General features: G+C 41.5%; 1 protein-coding gene and 1 long non-coding RNA gene across 8 annotated transcripts in view; one reads left to right on the forward strand and one right to left on the reverse strand.

Moving 5' to 3' along the window:
• Window positions 1-13723, reverse strand: part of NTNG1 (netrin G1) — a 158552-nt gene that overhangs the window by 65175 nt on the left and 79654 nt on the right. The window lies entirely within an intron of this gene.
• On the forward strand, window positions 6656-8207 carry LOC129209458 (uncharacterized). The gene is made up of 3 exons (XR_008578084.1): window positions 6656-6679; window positions 7636-7720; window positions 7791-8207. It is a non-coding gene; the product is annotated as an uncharacterized LOC129209458 (long non-coding RNA).

Raw genomic sequence — 13723 nt, forward strand, 5'->3', positions numbered from 1 at the left:
AACTCTAATTGTGTGGGAGAACAAATTTGTTTTTCTGACCACTCATCTTTGACAGACTCATTATTTTGTCATAAAGCAATTGAAATGATATTTTTGGCAGTTACATAAGGCGCAGAAAGCACTCCGGCGTGTTGAAGGAGCAGTGCTGTTGTAGTGGGAGCAGGAGCCCTGGGTGCGCTGCGTTCCTCACAGGCTCTATTTACGTACAGCCAACTGACATTAAAATGCTGTAAATACCACCCAGGTAATTGCTGAAAGCGTGCTGATGCTCTCGCATGTGAGTGCCGCCCAACAAACAGAGGGTCATGTGAGGGGATCATTTATGTTGAAGAGATCATTCATGAGAAAGAAAGGCAAGAGAAGCTCTTTGATACATTTTTAACGACTAGCCATATGTTCCTCACTTAGATACATCTTTGGATCATTCTAGGTCATTGCCAAAGTTTAGAAAATCAACTTAAAACCAGCTTGTAAGCCCTCTGCATGGGCTCTTCACTTTTACGTGCCACGGGTCAGGTCTCTGCTCCCAGGTAAGCAAAGCCTGAACTTGCACGGAGGTCAGCACGTTTGCTCTTCCCATTACTGCCCACACAATGTGGTGCACACACAACGTAAAATACCATCCTGCACAGCTTTAACTAGGTATTTTAAAACACTGCTAGCAATCTTAGGAGCCTTAGTCAGCTCCCCAGTATTAGCAACTACTTCCAGCACCTTGTTACAGTTGTCCTAAAGGACTTGGCAGTGTTTAGCACGACATCAAACATGTTAAGGCTGTCATCTAAATTATGCCTCTCAAGCTTACTAATGACCTTGAGGCAGCTCCACCAGTGAGATTTAGTTTTCTATTACAATGTAGACAAAGATGAAAATTCCAAGTTGCAAATACATTTTAAGTGATACCTCAGCCATGAAGGAGGAAGAGATGTAGGTCAAGAAAGCGAAAGTTAAAATATAAATACCTTTACAATATACCATGAAATATTTGGGATAAAGTCAGCTTTGCATCTGAATCATTCATTTTTGAGGTTTTACATCTCTGGGGTTGTTTTAGGTTTTTTTTTGACACTTTGAGACAAATTCATCGTAATTTGAGAAACCGTCTGTACAGGTAAGTGATAAAACTCTTGTACAAGGTGAACAGCATGAAAATACTTAGATAAATCTGTTTTTCCTTTAAATCTCTCTAGCAAGTGGAACATCTTTTCATAGAGACTCAGTCTCAGAAACGTCACGTCTGTTGAATATTATTATTCATTATATCATAGGATTTTTCCATGTCATGTCAAAAAAACCCGAAGTATGCTGGTCCTTATCCTAATTTCCAAAGCTTAATAGATGTCTACACAGCTTTACTATTGAAGCAGATTTTGTGGGGATGAAAACAAGTATAAAGGACACCATTGTGAAGAAATAAAATGATTGCTGGCCAATTTATTTCTGAGAGGATGGAACAGATAGTGAGAACACACACATAAAAGAGGTAACAAGATAATTACTGCAATCTAGGCCAGCAGTGCTCACTGCAGGGACTACCCGTCTGAAGAAGTTCTGAGCTAAAAGGGTCAAAAAACCTAAGGACAGCTGGCAATCGAACAGCGGCATGGGTTGCTGGCTGCAAGTAGGTCTGCTGAACAAATGTTCCAGCTCACGTGAAGCAGAAAAGTAAGTTCTGGGTTTTACTCAGTATTTTTGGAGCCATATCAGCATCTCAGGTCCATGTCGCTGTACGGAATCTGAGTCTAAAAAACGCACTACATCTTTTTCTGAAAGTTATGAATAAGACCCCTGTGGTCTGCTGGTAAAATGTAGCCACTGTATGAGAGTAATGAAATGTGAGTCCTTTCTTTCATTTGTTTATTTCTGGAAACGCATTTGGTCACCAGTCTTTTTCCCTGTGCCTTTCCCTGAATTTATCTAATACATCATAATCTCCCACCAAAAAAAAAGAAAAAAAAAAAAAGATTCCTTTGTGGAATGGGGCTACATCAATAATAAAGGATAAAAAAATTCAATAAAAACAAATATAATTTTGTATAGGTAGATATATTATTCTTTCATTTGCAAAGCAAGGACTAATGTTGGATCAGGTTTTTAAGCTTCTTAAATCTGTAAGTAGCTTTGTGGCTAGAAAAGAAGTTTAACCTGCTCTCAGTAATCCTGCTGCACCTTAGTACCTTAGAATCCAGAGATTTACAGAAGCCTCTTCAACTTTATTCTTTACTGTTTAGTTTTCGCTGGTAAATTTGGGAGGAAATTGAATTAGATTCCCACAGGTAGTATGGAAAATTGGGGAAAATAGCTTCTTATTCTCCCTCAGCCTGACTATAATATATCTAGTGGGGACCAGCAAAACCCAGGCATGGAGAGCATGTGTGCTTTGCTTTCTCAGTGGCCTACTTCCAAGCAGTTTGGAGAGCTTGAAATTAAAAAAGAAAACAAAGTCCAAGAGGGCAGCATAATTCCCTTTCCCGCAGGAGCGAGGGCTTTCCAAGCCTCACAGGAAGCGTGCAGAGCGTGGAGTCGTCCACTGCTTGCGCAAAGCCAGCCCAGCAATAAGAGTACGCAAGGGCTAAATATAAACATTAACGCGTTTGTAAGATTTATTGTGTTCACACGCTAGTAAATATTTCTATATATTCTGATGATTTAAATGGGAACTACTGTCAAGTTAAACGCTAGTCAATACGTACAAGAACTACAGGATCACTACGGATTGATTTATATCTCAGTCTGTATCTGATTAGCACATTGTCTGATAGGTAGATGCACATTGTCTTCCTTTTGAAGCCAAACCTTAGTGGGGCAGGTCCTTTTGCCTTCGCCGCTCCTTTCCCCCTGCCCCTTTCAGAGGGCCACAGGCAACCTTACCTTGCCAAATAAACGGTAAATGTTTCTGAAATGCAGCTCTTTACTAGATGACATCCTTCCAAACAAACACAGGCAACTGAAAATGTTTACAGGCTAGATCAGCAACACTCAGAACTCAAATATAGAAAGGAGGAGGCAGTGACCTATTAAACCTCTTACAAACACCCTCAGTATTTAAACATTTGAAACTGTTCTGATTTCTTGGCTAGATAAAAAAATGTTACAGACCAACAGATCTGAAAATTTTCGGACTTACTTCAGTCTCTTAGGTCCAAAGTCTAAAAATAATCCAACAATGCTTATACCTAGTAGAACAGAACAGCTAATTCTGAGTCTGAGTTATTTCAGTTTACCACATTAAAAATATCTATCTTTAATATTAAATACTTAGATACACCTAGCCAAGTGGAATGGCCAAATGCTTTTTCTAATTTTTATTTCACATTCTCTAAGCATTAAAGCTGAAATAAATCTGTCTGAAAATATAGCTGCTGTTAGCTGCTGTAGAGAGCTAACTTCCATCCCCTTCCCAAAACTCATTTTTGCTTTTTCTTCAGAGATATTAGTTTTCATGGAAATGTGTCAATAAAGAGAGTGGCTATAAAATCTGCTAGAGTTTGCCAGCAGCATGTTCCGCAAATAATTTCACCCGTGAACACAGTTTGCCAGATTCCTAGCTGATGTAAATCCATCTGGCTCCACTAGAGTCAATGAAATTATGTTAGTTCACACTGCCTGAAATGTGGCCTACTTTGTTTCCAGCTTTCATTCATATTATCCTAGGCTTGGTGGCTATATTTATAGATAATGGCAGATAATATTTTTATCATTTTCAATGGCAGGCCTGAGATCTTGAACAAGCATGGGACAGAAACTGGGCGTCGGTGGAGGATAAGGAGCCGGGGTATGATGTGCTATCAGGGACACGGCTGCTGAGAAGGTAGGATGCTGGTATTTTACACTGACCACATGCATCCATTTTGTCCTAATCTTTAGCCTCAGAAGTAGGAAGCTTTTGTTATCTACCTGAAGGACACCAAAACTGGGGACCATGGCAGTCATGTCTCTCCCAGAGAGGAAGTAAAATCTCTCACTAAGGTGAGGATGAACAATGACAGTTTCTTCCAGTGCTACCAACTGATCATTTAACACTAGTGATTATTTTGGTAGGTTCAGCAGCAGGACGAGGGAGGTGATCCTGCCCCTCTGCTCCGCTCTTGTGAGACCCCACCTGGAGTACTGCGTCCAGCTCTGGGGGCCCCAGTACAGGAGAGACATGGAGCTGTTGGAGAGAGTCCAGAGGAGGGCCACAGGGATGATCAGAGGGCTGGAGCACCTCTCCTATGAGGACAGGTTGAGGGAGTTGGGATTGTTCAGCCTGGAGAAAAGAAAGCTCTGGGGAGATCTAATTGTGGCTTTCCAGTACCTGAAGGGGCCTACAGGAAAGATGGAGAGGGACTGTTTATCAGGGAGTGTAGTGACAGGACAAGGGGGAATGGGTTTAAGCTGAAGGAGGGTCGATTTAGATGAGATGTTAGAAATTCTTTACCATGAGAGTGGTGAGGCACTGGAACAGGTTGCCCAGAGAGGTTGTGGAGGCCCCCTCCCTGGAAGTGTTCAAGGCCAGGTTGGATGAGGCTTTGGGCAACGTGGTCTAGTGGAGGGCATCCCAGCCCACAGCAGGGTGTTAGAACTAGATGATCTTTGAGGTCCCTTCCAACCCAAACCATTCTATGATTCCATGGTTCCCAGACTACCACTGAAGAATGGAGAAAAAGCAGTACACATAAACTCTAAGTATGTCAGTGCTACAATTGGTCCCTCTTTTCCCTTCTCTCCCACTAAAAATTTCCCTTCTTTCTCACTGGAATCACTTGGTCTCACCTACTAAGTTGCTGTACTTCATGTAACAATCCAGCTCTTGCAGACATTGATGGGACGGGAGAGTGAGAAGCACATGTTGCAGTGGTACTACACAGTTTAGGTATTCTGAGCTGTCATGATGTATCGCATGTGTTTCAATTGGTTTGTTCTAAATATCAAGACAAACTAGGAGAGGGTAAAACCCCAAACATGTCCTCAGCTGCTTATGCTGTTACACATCAGAGAGAGAAGGGCTACCGGGACAAGAATGCAGCTCTCCCTCCACCAGCTGGCATAATGCGATCTGCTTGGCCGTACCTTGTCATTGTCTGTCTGATGGTGCAAAAAAGTTAAGGAGCGTGCTGGCTGAGGTTTGGCTACTGCTCATTGCCATCAGGATATTAAGGAAGCAAAGTTTTTGTTAAATCTTTTTGCTGCTGTCCAACATCCTGCTTAGCCAGCCTTAGTTTGCCATCCATCCGCTGGGCAGTGAGTCAGCAAGTCAATACACGCCAACAGATATCCTAGACACACCTTCTATTTTAACCACCATAATACCACCAGGCAGAATTTAACCACTATATCACAGCAGCTGTAAAAGTCTGTACCATAACCTGCTAGATCGTTAAGAACGTGGCACACAAACTTCAGATGAAAGGTGCAGCAATATATCACTGCAAAGTTCCATAGCTTACAAATTTAAAAACGGAAGTTAAAAAATCTTTAGGAGTCACTGTTACTTCTTTTTTCTCCCAATACAAATCTGAACATTAGATTTGAAATTCCTGGCATTGTGTTAATGTGCATCACCACTTTTAAGTTTATTGAGACACCAATTTTTCTGGGCTTAATTTAATTAATACCAGTCCTACATCTGCTCAGCAGCAATCCCAAGAAAGCTGCTCTAAGATGCTAGTGATTACACCAAACTTCCTGTCTTTATTTGCAAGTAGTATTTCACAGTATCAGCTGCCAGCTGGTACCCTGAATTCTTTTTCCCAGCACAACACTGAAAAGGAACAATTTGTTGTGTGGGAGGTCTAAAATTGTGGTCATGAAATTACCATCCAAGTGGACATGCTTACAATACCATTCAAAAATGTTACTTAACTCTCCGCAATGGGAAAAATTTTATTCTCGCATGTGGCGATAGCCCAAGTGAGCTGTTACAAATTTGTGTCTACAATTAATGTTGGACAGACCTGGCCAAAGCAGAAATATCTTTACTTCAGGCTTAGAGAAAGACTCAGGATGTAGCACCTATTGTGTCTCAGCAGGGAATAAAGTATTTTCATGAGCCATTGTCAGGGGAGCAACATTTCTGCTACGTGAGAAACAAGCAAGGTTAATTTCATACTGATTTCAGTAACTTTTTGAGGACTATAATAGAGAAAAGCAGCATAAAAATATCCATGGTGTGCGCAGAATTCGACACCAGGGAAACCAGTTCTGCGAAGCAGTACATCTGCTGCTCTTTTCAAAAGATTTTAAAGCATTTCTGTTTAAGAGATTTCCTATGGACTCATTTAAAGGTTTGATTGTGCCCCTAGTAGTTTCTGCTGCAGGGACAGTATATATGGAAGAACGGGGTATGGGCTGTAGCGGGTTGCCTCTGAGGGAGAGAAAATATGCCTTGTGCTCCTCTGAGCTATACTCCTGGGAGGAGCAGTCGATGCAAGCCCTAACTCAGTGCAGGAGCGCGCCGCTGACGCTGTCCTCGCTGGGTGTCCCTTTGCATGCTCTTGGACACCAGGTTTCACTTGACAAAGTGAGACCTCTCTGATAGCTTTAACGCAATGAATAGCTCAGTCCTGTTCCTACTGCAGTCAGTGACGGGAAAGGCCTTTCTGTGGGTCCTGGTATCAGGATTTAGTGAGGAACCTTCTCCTCTGCTCGTTCTCTGACAGGTATCTGCTGTGACCAGCTCTGCTTTCAAGCCCTCTTGGTAAGTTTATGTCTGTAGGTGAGAGGTTTTACACATCAAACAAAGCCCTGAGAAGACTTCCACCTCCCTTCCAAACAAAGACAGAAGCCAGGGAAAGATTTGCTTCCAAGAACAAAATGAGTCACACTTGAGAGAAAAGCCAACGCAAAGCAGGAGCGTTTACGGAGGTTGTCTAACCCTGCCAGGGCGGCTGGTTCAACCCAACTCACGGTGGCTCCCACGCAACGCCCGGCTGGGCAGGCTCCTCAGCGGCTGGCACCGTGCGGGGCGCCTGGGAAGCAGAGGGGAGCATGCGGTAGGAGCTGACGGCAGGAGAGCTTTGGGCAGTTGGTCAGGAGACCCCACGTACCTCTCTCTGAAAACTGCCAGAAAGAAGTCAGACTTTCCTCCAAAGAGAAAAGAATATTGAACATATCCTTGGGGTTTTTTGCTACAGCTTTTGCTCCAGGTGTACCACCAATACGCGCAACCAGCAATAAAACACACATAAAGACCAAAGGCTGAGTTCTCATTCCAGTTAAGTTCTGTTAATAAATATAGTTACACACAACCTGACAGTCCCTGAAAAGCCCAGGACTTAAGTGCTTTAAAAAGACATGTACTTCAAAATTAGATTTCTTTTCTTTTATCTGTCTTGTTTTATAGCAGATGTGCAGAGGAAAGGTAAAGAACATTTTAATTTTCAGTATCACCATGAAATGTCTTGGCACTGACTGGACATTTAGGAAAACCACTGGGATAAGTGAGGACATAGCAGAAATGTAATTTAGGTTTTTCTCTTTTGAGAATGCTGAGAATCCAGACACGAAAACTTCTGGCATATGATTTAGCAGCCTGTCCTCTTGCTAGGTATTTTTAAATGATAAATATGTAAAATATTTTTGAATTGTGAATACACAGCCTAGCCCAAAACTAACGCTTGATTCTGAGAACTAGCTTAATATTCCTCTTTTCAGGCTGATACCTTGCTCCTTGTCTGCACAGAAGCCACTGCCCAAGAATCATCGCTGCAACCGCTCTGAAGGGCACCGTTTCACGCAGGTAAACTCTGTCCTGCCGTTCCCCCCCGGTGTTTTGCTGTTCTGATGGTTATCGCTGATGTTACTTCTAGGTGTTACTGAGCTGAAGGACTTTGAATCCGCTCTCTCCCTCTGCGGCGCTGCCATCGTTACCAGAAAGAGAGAAGCCCCGGGCAGGCTGCTGCGTGCGGGAGCGCCGCCGTCCCAGCCACTGCTCTCTGCCGCAAGGCGAAGGGGAAGAACGTGCTTATGAGGAGGGCAGGTTAATTGATCCCTTTTTGAAAAATCATGTTGCTCACCTTGAACTTTAAGGATAATTATAAGGCACGAGGCAGCTGTATTATTTTCTGGAGTGTGTTCCAAGGTATTCATGATTAAACTATCAAAATCGAGGGTGCATAACGAACTGTTCAGAGCAAACGAAGCTGACTAAATATTTCAAAAGTGGTTTTGTTCTGGTGTTTTCTTGCGTCTCATTAGGGTTGATTTTCAAAATGCTTAGGCCTCATGGCTCCATCTAAAATAACTGGGAATCGCTGGCTGCTTATTACCAAAACCAGAAACTCCAAATTCACTGTAAAATATATAGATCTTTTTTTGTTTCTCTTTTTTCCTTTTTCTCTTTTAGTTTTTCATCTCGATTGGAGGTCATAATTTGAAAGAGAAAAGTGAGAAAACCGAACAGAACATTTCTCATTGTTTATCATACTAGCCTCAGTTTTTTTAACTTTTAAATTCCATCAATATAAGCTCCTTGTCACAGAATAATTCCCTCTGGAATTATTATGATAAGAATTATTTGCCAGTTGAGCTGTGTGAATAATTGATTTTTCAGTTCACTGACTGAACTGAAAAAAAACTGGAGGGAAAAAATCGTTTGTCTCAAATGAAATGGGTGGTTTTATTTTCAGGTTTTAAATCCCTTTTTAGAAATTGTTTTTTGACAATTTTTTGAACAAAAATATTTCCAAAGGAAAAATCACGCCTTTTTTGAGTTTTCGAAAAAATTAGTTAAAGTATTTATTAATGTGGGTTGAATTCTGAAGATACTTTTAGCCATTCCTGACAGAAGTTTCTTCTGTGAATAACTTATACTTCAAAAATACTAATCCTTTCTCCTGCTGAAGAAAAGTGGATGAAAAGTGAGCGGTTTGTGTCTGTGCATAGTGTTTGAAATATGCCAAAAGCCACTCAGCATCCTATAGCTAATTTAGATACTGAAAAAGAGCTATGGGGTCATCCTACCTCTAGCCCTGTTGGTATAACAACACAGCATAATGAAATTATTTGCTGGGACTAATTTTAAAGAGCTTAGGAAATTAAGTTCTAACTGTATCTTTTCCTTTTAATTTGGGAAAACAATTCTTCTTTCACCTACTGCACTTCAGTTGCTGACTTTGCGTAGAGAAAGCTTGGTTTTTTTTCCAAAATACTTTATGACTACTGTTTAATTGTAGACACTGCTTATTCTTATCTTGAAGCCATTAAACTAGCTAGATTCTGCAAACATTTTACTATGTTTTATTAAAGTCAGTGGAATTATACAAAGATGGGAAAATTACAAATGTTCTTCAGTATTAGAAAGCTTGAGATAATGATATCATGTGTCAAATTTACTGGCTTTGTATCAATGAAAATTCTGAAGGTACTACATTAATAGATGGTCTGTGGGTATGACTCCTAATGGATGGTCTGGTCTTCTCAGAGGTGGGTGGCCAGAGCTAGGCAGTCCTACTTGCTTATCAGATGCAGCTGGAAAGGAGCTTTTAGATGGGGAAAGGGAGAGGAGACCTGGCTTCTGGCACTGGCCTTGGAGCAGCGAGTGGGAGACACGTATGGACATGCACGTACACCTGCCCGCCACAGTACCACCAACGCTGACTGGTTTTCCCCCAGTGCCAAAACAGGTCTGCCACTAGGTTTAATACTTACCCTAGCCCCTAACTCACGTGACATGGGACAAGAGACTTTGTACGTCTTTGTGAAATGGGGTTGATGATACTGCTTTGATACTATTCCCTAAGTTTAAGTGACAAAGGACCAGTAGCTTCAAAGTAAAGTCTTAAGATTCTGACCTAATGTCAGACTAGAATAAAATAGTGATTGCTTTTGGCCTTCAAGTGCACTGAAACATTCATTATTCATGTTTGTTTTTAACAAATACTGGGTAAATCAAAGAATGTTCAGACAGAGGCTAGAGCTGAGCTGCACTGTCCACTTAGGGGTTGGGAACACGTCTTCGTTGTCTATGAAAACAGACATGCTGGGAGGTTGAATTTGATCCAGTGACTATAATATTCCATGTACCAGAAGAGCTAAACAACTTCATTTATATTTCAAGTGTTTCAAATCAATACTTCCCTTCATATTCTGCGACCCCCACCAGGAGACTCTTACAACTGAAAATTTAAGGAATAGATGGCAAGTTATGAATAATGTAAGGCTGTCATAGGGGAAAGCAAATTGTGAAATACTGCTGACAAAAACAATCAGTATATATTTATATTGAAAAACAAACATTGGCAACTCCATCTTGCACAACATAGCTTTTAAAATCCTATACAAACTTTTCAGTTTTCCCTGAAACGTCAAGCAGGCTTCCTCAGCCTCAAACTCCAATGGAAAATGTACAGGCTGTTTCTGTTCTCAAAGAATGTTTGAGCTAATCTGGAATTAAAATGTATGCATAGATACATATGTATATATAATAAATACATAGCTCTGTGAACAATACTAGAGAACTAATAGATGCAGGTAAAGAAAGAACCTAGATTTGAAAAAAAAAAAAAAAGAAAAAAAAAGTAGTCATTAATACAGGCATGTCTAGCAGCATCTACTTCTCAAGCAGCAGCTTATGACATGGAATAGATCTAGCAAGATTGGACAGGATCCTGTTCAGGGCATAGACAGTCAGATGGTGAACAACAGCTTCCATGCATTAAAGCATTCTTCAGGGCATGGCCTTAAGGAGACTGCTGTTCAAAAGGCATTGTTTTTTGTTTGCACACTGACAGAGAGCTGCCCTCCATTGAAAAGAAGAGGAGGGATTTGTCCTGAAGAGCTGATGAGCAGGAAAAGACAAGGTGCCCTGAGAGGATCCTCACAAGAACTCTTGCATGGCACAGAGCTTTATCCTTAATGAACCTGGGCATAATTATCAGAAACCTCCTGAACTGTGCAAATAAAAACCCAAGAAGAAAAGGATAATGGTCACTTTAATAGGAAACATTTTTTTCTAAGTGATACTTCTGGGTATGAAGGAGTTAGTGTTTGTGTCTGATATGTTTTAGTGCTGTGCTCTCCCTCTCATACAGTGTTGCAGAGAAGGAAGGAGACAGCTCCGCTGGGATTTAAGATGGTGCCCACAGCAGTCATGATCTCCTGTCCCCACCATTACTGCTCATCGTCTTTCCTCATCTATTGTCATGCCTGCTCAGCATCTCCTCCTGTTGACCTACACAAGCCAGGAGGGGAGCATTACACGGGACTCAGAAGTGCCCCCAGGTCTTGTTAAAGCTGTTCTCTGCTTTCATGTTGGGCAGAAAACCTCTGGAGAGTAAAAGGGCAGAACTTTGTGGATTTTCTGCTATATACAGAGTTATCGTGATAATATAGTAAATTGACTGAACCAAATGACTTAGTGGCCAAACAATCATATCACAAAGGGAACAAGCTTCTGGCACCTGTCCAAGTTTCTGGTAACAGAAGTTGAATGTAGCTTTCAGAATACAACATTTTTATTCCTTTTTTTTTTTTTCTATGCAAATCACTCCTGTGTTTTGTCTCAGTTTTACCCCTTCATGATAATCTCTGGGTTTTCAGATGCTGACCTACCTCTGAAGATAAAGAACGTGATAAAATAAGGAAAAAAAGTCTTAGTCTGTAACAGACTTCTCTTGAGATGCACGCACTGCGGACTGTGAACTCCGATAACAGTCGTGACAAAACCGCTGCTCCCCTCTCAGTGTTACTGGCACCCACTCCTGCAGCTGCGAGGCAGGACAAGGGCCCTGGGCTGCTGCCTCCGAGCCTCTTAGGATGAAGTCCCCTACGCCTCACGGTGATTCCTTCCCTCTCCTGTTTGTCTAATGTAGTTATAGCAGCTGAATTTTCAAACCTGGTTTCTTTTAAAATGTGCTAAGCTTATGAGGATATAAAAAAGTACACATTTTATGTGTTAGGAATTAAGAGGAAGCTCCTGTATACAGGGCATTGAGACTGGACTTTATGTTCTATTAATCGTGTTTGCATTGCAGCAATATTTGCATAACACTCCAAAAGGCGCCTCTCCTGTTACAGCATACACTGAGCCCATTTTAAATTGCAGAATGTTTTCTCTGGGAGTAAGCCCTTTTTTTGGTGCTCCTAATACGTGCAAGAGGTTTTTCAAAAGTCCTGGTATAATAAAACACTGTCAAAATTTACAAAATGCCCAATTTTTTCCAAGAGCCAGCACTAAACCATCTTTAGGTGGTTTCATTTTAAATGCCAAACGCCTCTCAAAATCTAACGTGATGCTCTTTGTTTGAAGTCTTTAGAGCATATGTGTCTTCTCTCCACAATTCACAGGCAGGCTGAATATGTCAGCCACACACTAATTGTGCATTTCTTAGTCAAAACCTGGCTATGACTGTAGAGTGAGAAAACCAGTGAACTATGTTAAAAGTATATACTTCACCTGCCTTTGGAATCAAGACGCATAACCCTTTGTAATTCTGGTAATTCTCCTGCATCTCTCCTATTTAAAGCATGCATATTTTATGAAGCATTAACAGACAAATGAACGTATAGGCCACAAAATCCAAAGTCTGCATTAGTCTCCAAAAGTAGCCATTGGAATGGAGAGAGATTTCAGAATCTGATCTCTTGATAGAGTGACCCTGTAAAAAAGATGTAAGTCCAGATGTATATTTGAAGACATCAAGTCTAGAACATGAGATATTTGTACATGTCAGAACTAAGGCTGTTGCCATCATCCACCAGAAAGGACGAAGTTCTGAAAGAATCACCACGTTGAGGGTTACTTCTGCAGTGACTAACTGATCTACCCGATGAGAAGGTAAAATGATGCCAACTGGTTTGGGTGTGTAAGGATGCTACACTGTTGAAACTTTCTTTTGAGATATGTACAACAGAGGAGAAATTAAATGTTATTTTACTTTTCCCTATTCCTTTCATCCAACTGTTTCTCCACACACCATTCAGGAAAAAAAAAAATGGAAAAGGGGGATGAGACTGTTTTTGGTGAGATCTAGCTTGTGGATTGGGTTAAACGTTTTCAGTAGCAGAATATTAGCAGTTAATGACACTCGGATTGTTTGATCTTTAGCTCATTAATAACTGTCACACACCATTCTGGAACCACAGCTTTCCATCTTTTAATTCTTTCCGTGCTGCAGAGGGGAAGGAGCTGCCCTTGCTGGCAGACTGCAATTCCTATGGGACATAAGTGATTAAAAATGTAACTGGCTCCTTGCTGTTTTGCTGTCCTGCTGGAAGAATTATTTCAGGGGCATTCAAAGGGAGGGAGGCATGGTTCCATAAGCACAGTATCTTTAATGAAGCTTGTTAAATGATAAGCAATTTTCTGCACTGACCAAGTATAATAGGTTTACTTTTTCATTGTAAATTGAGATGTTCTTGCCGAAGGTTTCCATTCCTTCTTCAAGCCACACGGGCAGCGACTCCCCATGCGATACAACTGAAGGAGTGATGATCACCAGAAAGAGAAGCGAAGACAGTAAGAAATGAGCAGCTGGAAGTATGCGGGGTGTGGGAGGAGGGAAGGAGGATTTCCCGAAGTGGGTCACTGACAAAACAGACACCTTCTCATACTGCAGCTCGGTCCTCTGTCCCAGCTGCCATCGCTGCACCCTTTTCCCACGGGCTCCGCTCCCGTGGCGGGGCAGAAGGTGTCAGGACCTGCTGTGCTCTAACTAGGGGCAGGAATGGCAATGGTTTGAAATGTCTTTTTTCAGGTCAACTCCTGGTAGTGCTTACATGGCAAAATCAACACCTCTAGCTC

Source organism: Grus americana, chromosome 8, assembly GCF_028858705.1.
Source record: "Grus americana isolate bGruAme1 chromosome 8, bGruAme1.mat, whole genome shotgun sequence".
Lineage (NCBI taxonomy): Eukaryota > Metazoa > Chordata > Aves > Gruiformes > Gruidae > Grus > Grus americana.